Below are 16,956 nucleotides of genomic sequence, written 5' to 3'. Positions count from 1 at the left end.
TCTCATGATATTTCTAAGCATCTGCTTGAGTGAGCAATACTGGTTTTCAAATTAACCTTAAGAAACGCTGTTTCTCTACAAAAAGCGCATCATCTTAAGTAACGATGTTTACAAACATGACAGACTTTCTTTGTTTTAGGGGCGAAGCTTCTTAGGGTGTGAGTCTGCCCTTCCTCCGTTGGTGTATGTAGCCACCTTGCAAACACCCCACTACACCCAATCACCGATCTATTACTTCAGCGACCTTAAAGCCACTACTGTTGAGAAGTAGCCAATATGAAATGTAAAATGGTCGTGTTCTTCTATCTAGGTGCGCGTTAAAGAACCATAGATTGTCCCACTGTGTCTACCCTTTGTTTAGACGTGACCACGTGACCGCCTTTAGTTACACTTTTCCAAACTACCCACTACTTCATCCTCCCAAACATCCCGCTGCGCCCAATGATGATTCATCACTTCACCGACCATAAAGCCGTTATAGTGAACAGGGCAAGGAAGCGACCTATAGCTACCACTTACCTGTATTATTCCCAAACTGCTGACATTTATGTGGGCCCTCAGGCATTCTCAATTGGTTCATTTTGGGGCGAAGCTCCTTACAGTGTGGGTGTGCCCTTCCTCCATTGGTGTATGTAGCTACCTTGCAAACATTCCACTATATATACACCCCATCATCAATTCACCACTTCATAGACCAAAAATGCAGTACTGTTGAGAAGTAGACAATATTAAATGAGAGATTACCGTGTACTTGTATCAAGGTGCGCGTTAATGAACCATTGATTTTCCCACTGTGTTTATTCCTTGTTTCTACGTGACCGCCTTGAGTGCCATCTTTGCAGACTGCCAACTACTTTGTCCTCGCATACATTCCGCTACGCCCCATCACTGATCCATCCCTACACCGACCATAAAGCCGTTGTAATGAAGGGGGAACGGAAGCGACGTAAATCAACACTTACCAATAATAAAATTTCTTGTATAAATATATACAGTGTCTGTCACGTCTTTGATTATGTAGTGGGTGATATTCACGAATGGTTCAGTGTTTAGCTATGAAAACTTCACCGCTTCGCCCCACTCATAATCATTCACTCCGTGAATACGCAGATATGCTCTGTTTTTTCTTCTGTTCTCGCAGCAAGTCGTTCTTTTGGGTTTCGCGCAGGCGCAAACCGGCAAACATTTAGCAACTTAACTGTTTTGTAGATCTATGCTCGTATTTACGGCACTTTGTGTGCAATTTCACATCTATCGTGCCAGCGTTAACCCAGCTTCCACGTAATGATGCCGACCTCTTGTTTAGGTCCCAAGCATTCCATGTCCCTTTAGTTACACCACGTCACCTGACGAACCTCCATAGAATTCTTCACAATTTTTAGCCAACCGGTGTAGACAGTGGTTCCAGTCGAAGTAAACACAGACGCTAGCGACGTTGTGCTTGGAACGGTCCCTGCTCAACAAAGCTGGCCTGCTCAATATACGTCGCAACCTACGCAATTAGCCTGGGAAAAAACGCTGAAACTAGTTACAGGGTAACTGAAAAGGAGTGTATATGGCTCGTTTGCGTGTGCTAAACAAGACAAAAACGTATCACTTACTATCTTTGGCGATATTAGTAAGAAAGAAGCGCTGGTAAATGGGATACGACAGTCCTGGACAAGCAACACCACGGTGTAGACGGCAAGCTACCCTGCCTTTCCTCTCTATTATCTGTCTTTCTCTCTCAAAATAAGCACAGTGCCGCAACTGTCCCCCACTCTGAAAACGTTTTCTCATTGTAGCGCAAATGAGAAGATTGTTCATCGCATCGGCGGCGAAGAGCATGCTTATGTCCCGTGAAAATGGAATTAGAATTTTAACTTTATGTCTAAACTGCACAAAACATGAGAGCTGGTGTCCCTCAACAGCTATTTGGTCAATCTGCTGATAGGACGAAAAATCCTTGCAGGACATAATTTGCTTATAAACAGACATCTATGACTTCAACCTGTATTTAACGCACTTAAAGCACCCTTAGGTTGTGCCAGAGGCTAAATTTTGCTTTTTTTGTTCTCACGCGTTCAAACAGCCACCCGGTGCTGCTGCTCGGGGAGTGTTCATTTTCATACATGCCTGCACGGCAGTGCTTGCAAACGGCAGAGTAACACGAGCATGGCCTCCACCCCCGATCGTAAGAACAACAAAAAAGTGTGTGCGTACCTTAAACGAACACTAAAGTATATTGAACAAAACTTGATGAAGCCCGTGAAAACCACACGCGGCTTCAGCTTTCAACTTTCATCAGAAGTACAGTTGTCATCGACTCCACTGACCAGTCTTGTAAGCATTCATCGCTTCTATGGAAGGAAACTAAAGGTAGATCGAAGAATTCTGTTTCAAAAACTTGTACACACTTTCGAGAAAAACTGCTACAAGGTTGGATACTTCACATGGCACGCTTTTTATTGCGACACAAAAAATAGTGAAAACAATTAGACAGTTTTTCATGATAAATACGTTTATTCGGATGATAAGACTTCGCTAAAAGCCAGGATGTGTGGCAAATGAAGCTTCTGGGGGACTGCTTCCCATGAGTTCAATTTCCATAGTGTTTAAAATAGGCCAGCTACTTCTCTTCTTGAATTTTATGTACTCTCTCGTGATCGAATCGATAAGTTCTATAACTTCTTCTTTGGTTGGAAAAGTGGCAACCTTTAAAATACAAAATTCAACGGCATTATGTATTACGGCAACAAAAAACACGAATTTCATTCAAGCACAAAACATAAGAACCGGATAAGATATGTTAGATATCACAGCCAGCTTTGTCAATACTGCTGGAAATAGCGAAAAAGCGTGTGCCATATGGGTCGAGTTGAAAGAGAAATGAACAAGAAAACTTGCTCGGTACGGGCGCCAAGAAAGAATTGGGGATCTGGTTCAAAACTTATTGGATAACTGACATCATGGCAGTTAAACGGCCGTAACGGAATAAATCGATACAATGCACATCAGGATCAAAATAATTTATTTTGAATTGGACAAGACATTAGGTACATCGTAGAAATATGTAAAAGGAGATACCTTAGCCACACATTGAAATGGGAGTAACATGTGAACAGACCTATCACTTCCATGAACAACGAGAACAAAAACAACAATCAGAATACGCACACATAGCTGTTCTGCAATCACTGCCGCTCAAGCTCAGTATTTACGTTCGCATTCCTGTTTACAATAAAAAACATTCAGTTAAACAAACTTAGAGTTTCATGATTCGCTTCGATGGCCACACCATTTGCCCTTTCCAGTGACTGGCGCCATTGCCACTTCGAAGCGAGTCATGCGTATCGGCATCTTTCTTCTAGTCACTGACGTGAGTGAGTGTGATCATGGCGAAAGGCCACTCGAGGTGATCGCTGACTAGGAACACCTTGAAGACCACTTCGACTTGGCCGTTGTCCTCGAGAATGAGAAAACAATCAAAATGAGTGACATCCTGAAAAAAACATTTTCAACTTTTTTTGAAAACCTGTTTCTAATCTTCTACAAGTGAATCTCTCAGCTAGTAGATGTTCGTGAAGGCAAGCATGGTTATGAAAACGCCGAGCTTCGAAGTACTGCGAGAAGGTCCCGGTGCGATGACCTTGGTGCTCCTGTTTTCTACTTGCTTTGTCTCTCAGCTATAGGAAGGTGGTGATGCGTTCTCGTCGTAGCCAGTGAGCGCACACAGACAAAAAGCGCTTCAGAAGGAACAGCGCTTTCGAAAAGCCTGTATGAGAGAAGGGCACAGATGAAAATTCCCCGTCTTAACAATTTAGACTAAAAAAATGGGAGAAAAAAATGTCAGGCCTACGCTGCACACGCAGCAAAGTCTCAACAATAGCCAAGAGCGGCCTTTCAGAGCCTTTTCTAATCACTCTTTAATTAACTGCTACAATAACATTTGCTGGGTACCCACCTTACGTTAAATTATCATAATTTTTGTGTTGTAGGCAAGCATTCACAATGCTATCCTTTGTCATTCTTCGGTGAAGCGTGGCATTCACTGCACATTTATTATGCCTGTAGAATCATGTCTGAAGCCGCTATGCACCGCAGCTAGTAAGTAATTTTATTTATTTATTTATTCAATAATACTGTAACTCTCACTTGAGGGTCATTACAGCGAGGAATATAAACACAAAGCAAAAACAATACACAATGACAAAACAGACATTACGTTTCATGTTGCCGGTAGTACGATTCTAGCGAACACTCAAACGCTTTGACATTTGCGCTAGTAACAGCGTACTCTGGAAGTCTATTCCACACTTCTATACTATACGGAAAAAAAGAATTTTTAAAGCCATCCAGACGCGCCCTAAAAGGCCTTATTGGGTGACTATGCTTCAACCGAGCTCCTCGTTTGGGTGCAGGTTGTATGTATGTGTCTTTATTTATTTTCATTTCGCCTCTTACAATTTGAAACAGGAGTTTTAACCTTTGCTTTTCGCGGCGCACTTGCAGGGGTTCTAGCACACATGATTTTAACAAATTTGTGACGGATTCTGTCTCCCGGTACCGCGAGCAAATGAAGCGCACTGCTAGCCTTTGAATTGTTTCTATTTTATCTCTCAGTGACTGCTGATGAGGACTCCATACAGAAGACGCATACTCCAAAATAGGGCGAACAAATGTCTTATATGAAAGTAATTTGACATCTCTAGGGGCATGTTCGAGTTTTTTCCTCAAGTAAAACAACTTCCTGTAGGCCTTTGAACACACCTCCTCAACATGTGTGTGCCACCCCAAATCGCTGGTAATAGTCACCCCGAGGTATTTAAAGCTGTGTGTTCTGGTCAGAAGGCTATTTCCAATTTTATAATCATATGTGAGTACGGATTTTTTCTTGGTTATATGGGTGAACGTAGTCTTTGAAAAGTTAATTTCCATCCCCCACTGGGCGCACCAATTATGCAAGGCTTGCAGACAGCAATTAATTTTGATTTGGTCGTTTGCGTTAGTTACAGGAGCAAAAATAAACAATCGTCTGCAAAAAGTTTGATTTTTACCGGGCTTTCGACAACTGCGGAAATATCATTTATAAAAATTAAAAACAACAAAGGACCCAGCACAGACTCCTGTGGGACACCAGACAGTGCTTTCAATGAACTAGATGTGCAATCATCTACACGCACTTTTTGTTGACGGTTCTCCAAATACGCGGCTATACAATTTAGTATATCTAAGCTAAATCCTAGTTGCTGAAGCTTAAAATTTAATTTGTTATGAGAAACTTTATCAAATGCTTTGGCGAAATCTACACAAATGACGTCCATTTGTTGTTGACCTTGGAGAGATAAATAAAAATCATGAACTGTTTCTACCAGTTGAGTAACAGTTGACAACGCCTTCCTGAATCCGTGTTGATGGGGATAAAAAAAAACTCTTTTGACTCAAGAAAAATAATAATGTGCCTTGCTATGAAATGTTCTATATTTTGCAACACACAGAGGTCAGTGAAACGGGGCGATAATTGTTCACATGAAGCCGATTGCCAGCTGTGTATATAGGCTTCACAATTGCAGTGCGCCAGTCTTGCGGTAATGAGGACGTTTCAAGAGATTTTCTGAAAATGATTGTTAAATAAAAGGACGACCATTCGGCATACCGTCGTAAGAATTCACTGGGAATTTTGTCTGGTCCGGTTGCTTTTTTAGCGTCAAGCCCTAGCAAGTGACTGAACACCCCCTCCTGCATGATAGCAAAGGGCTCCATTGCGCAGGCGCGCGGGCAGGCCTGGTCAGCATCCACCTGCTCGGTTTCATCTCTAGTAAAGACCGACTGAAAGAACTGGTTGAAAAAATTTGCTATCTGCAGTTTTTGCCTCACTGTCTCGGGTCCAATTTTTATCTGTTAAATTTTTTCTTTTTTATTCCTCAAGTGAAGCCAAAATTTTTGAGGGGAAGACTTAATGAAGTCAGCAAGGGTTTCGGTATAAAACTTTCGTTTGGATTCTTTTAATGCTGTCGTTAACTGTCCACGCAATTGTACGATTGCTACCGAGTTGGTTTTGTTTTTCCGCATGCGTTTTATTTTTCGTTTGATATGGACTATTTCCCGGACTATCCACGGACTGCGCTGTTTCGTTTTCTTTTTACGAGTTGGAACAAGTTTATCCGTACAATGCTTTATAATGACTTTGAAACGTTGCCATAACTCTTCTACAGATTCTGAGACAGAAGCAAGTTCAAACTCCTGAAGGGACAATTCTAGATAATCAAGTATAGACGTGTAATCGGCCCGTGCAAAATTTTTATTCTGAACCGGGATAAATGGCCGCTTCTGCGGCTTTGCGTCTATTTGGATATTAACTGTTATCAGCTTGTGGTCCGATATTTCCTCTTCGACAGATGAAGTGCTATATGTCACTCTGCGTGATAGGAACACTAAATAAAGAAATGTTTCTGAATTTGCAGTTACTCGCGTTTTTTTTTTACAATCTGTGTTAAATTATGAGAGATATTTTCAACATTTTATCACCACTCAGAGTATCTATATGTCCAGGTGTGACACTTTCCCAATTTATATGCGGTAAACTAAAATCGCCAGTCAGTATCAACCTCGTGTTGCCATTGTGAAATTTGCACAAGAAACTGTTCAGTTGGTCTAGGAAATCAGGCGTGGTACCAGGGGGCCTGTAAATGGCTCCGACGATAAAAACCACTTTTTCAACGAATATTTTGCACCAAACCGTTTCGGAGAGGGAGCAATTAATTCTTTCTGTCGTAATAGGCGACTTCACAAGAATGGCCACTCCACCACCCCGTGAATCCCTATCCCACCTCTGTACAAGATATCCGGGGGGAATCATACAATCGCCGGGAATTGAAGGGCTCAACCTTGTTTCGGTTATGACAGCAATTTGTGGACTATGTGACAGCAACAAGAATTCGAGGTTTGTGACCTTATTTACAATGCTACGAGCATTTAGTACAAGCAGGCGTAGCTACGATTTTGGCGCAGAAGTGGAAGGGCAAGTGTTTGATGCAGATGCGGCATTCGAGCGGGTAGCAGAGGCAGCTCTGCCATCTCTCTTGCCTTTTGCTGTTCGAAATCGCACAACGCTCATTCTCGTTCTGATCCAAAGTGTAGAGCTTATCGTTTATTTTGAGCTTATCGTGATTCAAGGAAACCTTCAAACCGCTATCACGCTCAGCAGCCGCACTTTGCCATAACTTCCTCCGCACTTCCACTGTTTCTTTCGCATAGTCACTACTAATACTTATGGAACTTCCCTTCAGCCTCGGACAATTTTTCATCACACGCTCCTTTTCCCGGTAGTCATAGAATCTCATGATGACTGGCCTAACCTTCCTGGGCTGTACCTTCCCCATGCGATGTATTCTCTCGATCGTCTTAACTTCTACAACAAGTTTTTCCTTAAATATCTTGTCCACGACCCAAACCATTAAATCAGATTCTCATTCTATACTTTTTTCAGCGAGGCCGGATACCAAAAGATTGTGTCTCCGGCTTTTGTTTTCGTAGTCTACCAGCCTTTCCGCCTGCTGCTGGACAGTAGCTTTCAAAGTATCAGTTCTCAGGTTCATTTCATGGAGTAAAGCAAGCAAACTGGTTAGCTTATCTGTTTTAATGGTTACTTCAGATATTTAGTCTCTAATGGCATTCAAATCCCGTTCAGACTTGGCCTGGTTTTTCAAGATCGTTTGCAAGAGCTCTTGCGTCGTAGCAGGCCCGGGGTTTTCCTCGACGTCTCCCGGCATAACAAGCATCATCACAGCAGACCAACAGTCAACTATAATACAGTAACATCTTCGAGGGCACGGCAGGATCAACAAGCATAAATCATCACTATGACAAGCAGCTATTTCATTGCGGTAACCAACCTGCAAAAGCAGCAGCAGCGGTTTAGCCATGCTGTCCGAAGGCCGGGTGCCGTGCCCTCTGAGGCGAATCATGTCTCGTTGCTCCTTATATTCCGTTGCTGGAGGTGACCTCACTCGGGTCGGCAGATTATCGGCATTTCCAGGTTCCAGGATTCCGTGGGGCGGCAGGAAGAATGCATTTCCATCGTCGCAGTTCGTCGCCATTGCAGTCAGACCAAAAAAACATGGCGCAACCTGCAAAAGCAGCAGCAGTCGTTTAGCCATGCTGTCCGAAGGCCGGGTGCCGTGCCCTATCATAATGGTTTGGAGCGAGATGGCCAACTCGTTACGCTATTCGCAATCTGTGATGACAGGTTGTTCCTTTGATGTTCTAAAAAACATATGTGGTTCAGTATCAGAATACTGGGCTGGCACGCTGCCGACCCGTGTTCGAATCCCACTGTGTTCTTGGTGTTTTTTTTAGTTACTGAGGTTTTTTTCCTCTTTTGTGTGGTAGTAGTGACGGATATTGGTAGCGGCGGTGGCAGCGGCAGAGAACTACGGCATTGCACGTGAACGTCGCTGGAATCCTATAACAGCTTTCGGTGTAAAATGTATCAATGAACTCCACTTCCACGTGTGGCTGATGTGGAATAATACAATATTCGCGCGTTGCAATCAGCTCGCTGATAAGACATCATCGCTTGTATCACCGTAATAAAATACAAAGGTGATCTTAGCGTTAACCGATAAAAAGTTGTTCGCTTGCCTTTTTATCTCGTATCTATGAACACTATTTATTATCTGTACTAGTGCATAGTGTCCCACGTTTAAATTGTTATAGCAAAGCGGTCAGCCTAAACCACATCTTCCGGGCATGAATCTCCAGGAAGGGACAATAGTAGGTGTACCTCACGCACCCTGTGCCCATTAATGCAATGTTAACGGCACCGGGCAACCGTAATGCGTCACTCCACCGTCACATAGCTGTTTGACCACATATAGACATCTGTCAATCAAACTTGTACGATATTTTTATTCCTCAATATGACGTTATTTGACTTGTGACAGCGCAAATACTGCAAGGTCACGTACACATAAAAATTACACAAACGCAAACACTGCAGTGCCTCAAACTTATGTGTGTAATCGTGTTCTGCTTTATAAAATATCTTGGCCGACCAACTATTTCATCAGCTAATAATATGTCTTGGTTGGATAAACTAAGTTATCGTCAAATACTATGCGGAGAATAACGCATACCAACTGCGGACACTTAAACTGATAAGAAGTTTGTTTTGTGGTTACATAAAGGAAGGTGTTAGATATTTGTCAGCACTTCGTTACCCACACCATTATACCTCATAAAGATATAATCTGGCGTTTGGTGTGCTATAATGAAGTCATGATTACAAGGCACGCTTTCATAGCGGAGTTCTGATACATGTAAATTATCTGGAGTTTTACAACGCACACCAAAATTTAAGCTCGTGGTTGTGTCACTTGTCTCATTAATTAGGGAGGCAATGGCCGGGCTGAATCTAAGGGCAGACGTATAAGCCCCCCGAACTGCACCATGAAAGCACAAACAATTCAGATTTGGTCCTATTTGGCACGCCAGGTGGGTGGCTGTGGTGTAAAGAGCAAGCAGGACTGATAGTTGGGCTATTTAGTACACATTATAGGCAGTACCAGTGCACAAACTCACGGGACGAAGAAAAGAGACACAAACAAGCGCTGAAAACGCTTGTTTGTGTCTCTTCTCTTCGTCGCGTGAGTTTGCGCGCTGGTACTTCCCAAAGAACAAGTCAAAGCGAAGAGTTGATAACAACACAAAAATATTGCTACGTGCCAGTGGATGAAGAAAAAGAAGACAAAGCATATAGACTGGTGCGAGCTAATCTCTGTGGCTGGCGCTGCTCGCTTAACTGCTGTATATACATCTGTGACTACCCCTCCAAGTCGGTCTCCTTCTCTTAACACATTTGGTGGAGCTGTTTGATCCCCGTCTTTGCCACGGAACTCCAAATTGGACGCTCCCTCGTAGCTTTCAACATGACCACTCAAGAATCGACTTCATCCACTCCGGTCACCCGCCCTTCTGCCCGGCCTGTCAGCCCAACATCCGCAGCAACTTTTCTGATGCTTCCCGCCTTCAAAGACACTGATGTGTTTTCGGACCGCGAGGGTTCTGAAGTCGACCAGTGGCTACGCCTCTATGAACGCGTGAGTGCCACTTACAGGTGGGATCCCCACTTATGCTCACAAACGTCATCTTTTATCTCAACAGAACCCCTTGTGTTTGCTTTGACAACCATGACCATGACATTAGAAGCTGGGAAAGCTTCAAGGAAAACATCCGTGAGCTTTTTGGCAACCCCTTTGGTCGTCGCCAAGCTACGAAAAATGAGTGGTCGACTCGCGCACAATCTTCCATGGAGTCCTACATAAGTTACATTCAGGCTGTCCTCTCACTATGCCGCCAAGCTGACGAAAACATCTCCGAGCCTGACAAAGTTGCGCATATTCTAAAGAGTATCACAGACGATGCGTTCAACCTGCTCGTATTCAACAATGTGTCATCTGTTGAAGTGATCATTCAAAGATGCCGCTGGTCCAAACTAGCTAAAAGCGGGCGCATCTCCTATCAGTTCCAGCGCCTTCCGAACACCGCTGCAACGTCCTCGTGTCTTGACACATATTTACCAGACACATGTGACAACTTGACGCGACTCGTCAGGCAGGAACTTGAAGTGGCTGCTCCAGCTAAGGTGGGACCAACATCCCCTGACCCCTCTCCTCCAATTACGTTGCCCCTCATTCAAGCAGGCGTTCGGCACGAATTTGCCAGCTTAAGAATTCACTCTATTTCACCGCTTCCCTGCAGCGACTTCCAGCCCATATACACGCCTGCACGTCCCTTCCCTCAACGTTTCGTAATCCGTCCGCGTGGCAAACACACAATGGCAAGCCGATCTACTTCTCGTCTGGCCGAATCGGCCACACTTCTCGTTATTACAGAAGTCACTGTGGTCCTCCTGCACAATCCTCCTTTCGTCTTTTCCATGCACGTCCTGCGTATACCAAGAGACCAGCCGTGACCATTTTGCTCAGGAACCTGCTACTGAACCCCACTACTCCCGCTCTTCATCCCCCCAACGTTGTCACTCTCGTTCTCCACAGCCCCGCCGACCGTCTTCCCCCTTTTTCTTGCAAGGTTTCCCGATAGAAAACTAAGTGTTGCAGCCCCCGGAGGTAGCACTGCATCGCTCGGACTGACAGAAAATCCTCTCTTGACGATATAGACAATAAGGAACCTTATAGACGTAAAAGTAAACGGCGTAAATGTCACTGCTCTTATCGACACCGGCGCTCAACTTTCCGTGGTGACGAGTGATTTTCGCCGCAAGCTCAAGAAGGTTTTCACATCTGCAACCACTCAGCTCTTCCGTGTTGTGGATGGTGGAATAGCATATATCGATAGAATGTGCTCCGCTCAAGTAAGCATTGTGGATCGACACACAGTTGTTCTCTTCACCGTCCTTGATAAATTCCCCAATGACGTAATCTCAGGCCTCGACTTCCTGTCCACGCATTCTGCCCTCATAGACTGTTCGACCAGTACACTCCGTCTACACTTGCCCGCAACAGAACCTCTTGCACAACGGCCGAGTCGCCACTGCACAACGGGACATGCGCGCCTCACTCCACAGACACTATCCTACGTAGAGCTCGTCTCAATACCACCACTGCCCGACGGTGACTATGTTCTGACCCCTATCTCGAGATGTCCTCATAAACCACGGCGTTACATTACCACACACTATTTTGTCCATCGCATGAAATTCTACGTGGCTCCCAGTTGTCAACTTTAGCTTGACACCTCAAGTGCTGCCACAAGAGATCTCTTTGGCGTTGCTCTGCACCTCAGAAGACAATGCGGTAGATGTTTTTATGATGGCTGCTTCTTCTGACCCCACGCTCAACATCAATCTGACACTTGCTCCGATAGCGCTATAACGTCGACGATCGCTTCCAACTTAACGCTGCAGCAGACGGACGAGCTCCACCGAGTTCTGCCGCCTTACATCGACGTTTTTTACTTCAGTGGCCGTCCGTTGGGAAAAGCTACTGGTATGACCCACCACATAAACACTGGTAATAAGCGTTCTATTCATAGGCGCCCATATCAGGTGCCGGTGGCTGAGCGTCACATCATTCAAAGTCATCATCCAAAGTGGGGTCGACAAAATGCTCCCCAAAAACATCAATGAGCCACCCTGCAGTCCTTGGGCTTCTCCTGGAGTACTAGTTTACAAGAAAGACGGTGAATGGCGTTTCTGCGTTGATTATTGACACCTCAACAAAATTACCAAAAAGACGTGTACCCTCTGCTGCGAATAGATGATGCGCTTGCTTGCCTGTATCGTTCCCACTATTTTTCCTCCATAGACCTTCGTTCCGGCTACTGGCGGATAGAGGTAGATGAAATGGACCGTGAAAAGAAGGCACTCATCACCCCCGATGGCCTATTTCAGTGCTCCACGTACCTTCGAACGAATGATGGACTCCCTGCTCAGAGGATTCAGATAGTCCACCTAATTCTGCTACTTGGACAACGTCCTCGTCTTTTCACCAACAATTGATACTCATATAGAGCGCCTTTCAGCCACCTTAGGTATCTTCCGGCGCGCTGGATGGCAGCTCAACTCGTCCAAATGTCACTTTCGATGCCATCAAACAGCAGTACTTAGCCATTTAGTAGACCCCAAGGGTGTACAACCAGACCCGGCAAAAATCAGCGCCGCCAGAAAACTTCCCTCTACCACAATCTGCGAAGGATGTACGCAGCTTCATCGGACTATGTTCCTACTTCCGACGCTTCGTGAAAAATTTTTCGCACATAGCGAGACCGCTTACGCAGCTTCTCAGGAAAGACGTCCCGTTTTCATGGGGCTCCGAAGACGCTTCTGTGTTCTCGACTCTCATAGTTCTTCTCACTACTCCGATACTGGCACAGTACATTTCTGCTGCGCCTACGAAAATCCATAGAGACGCGAGTGGACAAGGCATTGGTGCAGTGCTAGCTCAGAAACAACATGACCATGATTGCGTTATTGCATATGCCAGCCGCCTCCTATCCACCCCTGAACGTAAATGTTCGGCCACAGAGCGTGAGTGCTTGGCTCTTGTATGAGCGGTGGCGAAATTCCAACCTTATCTATACAGACGCCCATTTTCGCTAGTCACCGACCACCACACGCTCTGCGGGCTCAACTCTCTGAAAGATCCCACAGGTTATCTTGGTCATTGGGCTTTGCGCCTGCAAAAGTTTTCCTCTTCGGTGGTCTACTAATCTGGCTGCCTACACCATGATGCCGATTGCCTCTCCCGGTACCCTGCCGACGATCATGGGGACACTGACGATTCTACAGAGAACTCTATCTTGTCAGTGTCCGAATTCGTTAACATTGGGGAAGAACAGAAGCGCGATTCAGTGCTGCTTGACATCATCAGCCATACGGAATACTCCCCGAATAATGCTTCCGTCCGCTATTTTGTCAATCAAAAGGGTGTGCTATACCGCCGCAATTTCCGACCAGACGGGCCCTACCTTCTCATTTTTGTGCCTAAGCATTTGCGCTTTGTGTTCTCACCGAATTTCACGACGCTCCCACAGTTGGAAACCTTGGCGTATCCCGCACGTACGACCACGTCCGGCGCCGTTTCTTCTCGCCGGGCCTTGCTCGTTCGGTACGCCGATACGTCGCCACGTGTCACCTATGCCAACGTCGTAAAACACTGTCGCTGCCATCCGCTGGCCATCTTCAACCAATCGACATACCCGCAGAACCATTTTACCGTGTTGAGTTAGACCTGCTTGGTCCTGTTCCCACATCAATATTGGAAAACAAATAGATAGGCGTGATTACAGACTACGCTACACACTACGCTATTACGCGAGCTGTGCCTAATAGCTGTGCAACCTACGTCGCTGACGTCTTGTTACGGGACGTTATATTGATTCACGGTGCTCCAAGAAAACTCCTCCCAGACCAAGGCCATACATTTCTATTTCAAGTCATCGCCGACATTCTGCGTTATTGTTCCACGCAACACAAATTGACAACAACTTACCACCTTCAAAGAAACGGCCTCATGGAACAATTAAACCTTAGTCTAAAAAATATGCTTGCTATGTACGTGTCGCCCGACCACCGAGACTGGGACCTTGGCTTACCCTATGCAACTTTCGCGTATAATTCATCCGGTTACGACACAGCGGATTTTTTTCGCCATTCTACTTATTGTACGGGAGAGAGCCGACTTTACCACTAGACACAGTCATCTCAGCTCACATCTCGTCCACCATCGAACATGCCCGCGACGCGATTGCACGAGCCGATCATTCCCGTCAGCTTGCTCGCGCTCGGCTGATGGCGTCACAAACCAACCAATGCCATTGCTACGATGCAGAACATAGAGACGTACATTTCGCTCCCGGTACCCTCGTTTTACTCTGGCGCCCTCAGCGTTGGCTGGACCTATCAGAAAAACTTCTGTCTCATTACACTGAACCCTACCGTATATTGCGTCAAGTAACACCTGTCACCTACGAGATCAGCCTTATCGATCCATCATCATCTGCTGCACGGTCCAGTGATAATGTACACGTATCGCGGATCAAGCCCTACAAGAATGCGTCAGATAACGACCTTTAAAGCACCGGGACGGTTGCCCCGCAACCAGGATCATGCTATGGCCCAGTGGATGGAGATGAAGAAGACGAAGCATATAAACTGGCGCGAGATAATCTCTGTGGCTGGTGCCGCGCGCTTAACCAGCTGTAAATACATTTGTGACGACCCCTCCGGGTTAGTCTTCTTCTCTTAACAATAAATTCTCCAATACGGCAGAACAAATAACACACAAATCATCACACTCGGCAATAACTCTATACAATACGTCTGCAATTACAAGCTACTCTAAACGATGGGTACACAACACAGCGACATTGCTCAAAACAACGGGTACAAAAGAAAAACAGGCGCTAAATTGCAATCTCATGCACTAACCAAAACACCTAAAGACAAAAAAAATGTCAAACTTGTTCAGTCTAAAGTTCTTAAAACAAAAACTGAATTAATGATTCTCTTCAAGAAACCAGTCACTCGAAGTCCGGCGCTGATTTTCGTTCTCTTGCTCCCGATGTTCCTCTCCCTCATACCTCGCGTGTAGGCCCGTGTGCTCAGATTTGGGTGCACGTTAAAGAACACTAGGTGGTCTAAATTTCCGGAGCCCTACACTACGGCGTCTCTCATAATCATATCGACGTTTTGGGACGTTAAACCCCACATATCAATCAATAAATCTCCCTCATAACTCACGTCAACAAATCCGCACTCCAATAAGAAAACTTCTTTGCCGGTAACACGTCGGCCACTGACGTGCTTCGACTGCAGAACGCGTCTTCGCACACTGGCGGTAAACACACACTCTTCACTTGCTTGTAACAAAAGCCTTCACCCGCAGGTGGAAAACCTCTTCATCTTCTGCTTTGTCACTGAAAACATAGGCCTTTGCCCGATGGCGGAAAGCTCTCTTCATCTCCTCACCTACGCATACTAACACAAATTCTCTTCCTCTCCTGCTTTACGCACCCTGGAGCAAAATTTTCTTCAATCCGTGCTCGGTTATACTGTTCGCCCCGGGTGGTGAAAGGTTGATTGGCGCGCTGTACAGCCAAAGGTTGTGAAGAGGCGAGGCTTTTCAAGAACTATCCGTGACACGTGACGCAAGTAGGGAGTGACTCACGCTTTCCTTCTAGATGATTCTGGAGGTCGCTCGGTGATGGATGCGGGAAGGCTGATCGGCGTAGAACGGTGACTTCGAGGACGAGAGCGGGTGCACCCCAGGAGCCATTTGATGCTTGTTCACTTCTTTTCGTCGTTTTCTGTCGCGTCAATCTGGCACCTCAATTTCAATAAGGAGTTAGAATTGGGAAGCGCGAAATTTTTGACCACTCGTTTGTGACACTGCCCCACACATTGAGAATATTATCTCATATTGAAAACCAAACAAATGAGCACGAACAAACAGCTAAACTAGAAGTTTCATAAGACGGTACATCGCTTCTGCAGCGTCACATTCACAACACAACACCTATAATAATTTTCGTTGAAACTCAATTTCACAACACATGATATATAACGAACGGTAATGAGTACAACACCGTGTCATAAAATTTGAGCAATACAAACGCACAACTTTCTACTTTTACGACAATTATACAATCATATCGATCACATAACGTCACCGCAACGGACACGTAGGCTCACATGACATACACGACCCAGGATAACAATAATACAACAGATTCAGTATTAACAGATCCTAACACAATCTCGTTTAACCTCAACGCTTATATGCTGTAGACTTCATGTCGCACATGCGCCTTTTCTTGCGGTGGTTACTAGATCACTTTTAAAGACGATATTCTTTTTTGGGGATTTTCAGCGGAAAAAGTTTGGTCTGTCTGTCTGCACAATTGTCTGTTTGTGCACCCTTAATGATACCTCAAACGGCACCTAAGGGCCAACACCATCCGCAGCGCCAACCAATATTGCTCAAGATTTAGCGTTCATAGTTCTGCGATTGTCAACTAAAAAGCAATTATTGTGCATATCTGAGGTGCCATGAAAACCCGTCGATGTTTTGTATGTCTGCCTTTATACTAGAAGAGGCAGACAAGTAACTCTAAGGACTGTAGCATTTATCGCGCTGAGCTGACAGTGCAACACGATGCTCAAAAAGGTAAGTGTTTACAGCGCTTTGCTAAGACGACTCGGTGGTGGCACCTGCCCGTCGTTTTGCATTCTACACCTTATCACCTCCGAGACTGGCACACATCTTTCTCCGTGGGCGCGCACGCCTATGTTTTCGAAGATAACTGCCAGATGGCACTTGTGCTTAAAATGCCTGGATGCGCACATTCGTCTCCGCTACACGCTCGAGGCTCCGTAACACAGCGCTTCCAGAATACCAATCACCAATTTTCTTGCGCAGAACTAAACAATTCGTTCAATCTATCCAGACGCAATAC

The 16,956-nt window shown here is 45.2% G+C and overlaps 1 long non-coding RNA gene across 1 annotated transcript in view; it reads left to right on the top strand.

Moving 5' to 3' along the window:
* The first annotated feature begins 4,014 nt into the window (after positions 1-4,014).
* LOC142771445 (uncharacterized) overlaps positions 4,015-16,956 on the top strand; it is a 47,199-nt gene continuing 34,257 nt past the window's right edge. The window contains exon 1 of the long non-coding RNA XR_012885922.1: positions 4,015-4,086. This is a non-coding gene — a long non-coding RNA (uncharacterized LOC142771445). The remainder of the gene's footprint in view (positions 4,087-16,956) is intronic.

Source organism: Rhipicephalus microplus, chromosome 9, assembly GCF_043290135.1.
Source record: "Rhipicephalus microplus isolate Deutch F79 chromosome 9, USDA_Rmic, whole genome shotgun sequence".
In the NCBI taxonomy this organism is placed as follows: Eukaryota; Metazoa; Arthropoda; class Arachnida; order Ixodida; family Ixodidae; genus Rhipicephalus; species Rhipicephalus microplus.
The sequence above is the reverse complement of the archived record's forward strand: the minus strand, read 5'-3'. Positions and strand labels throughout refer to the sequence as shown.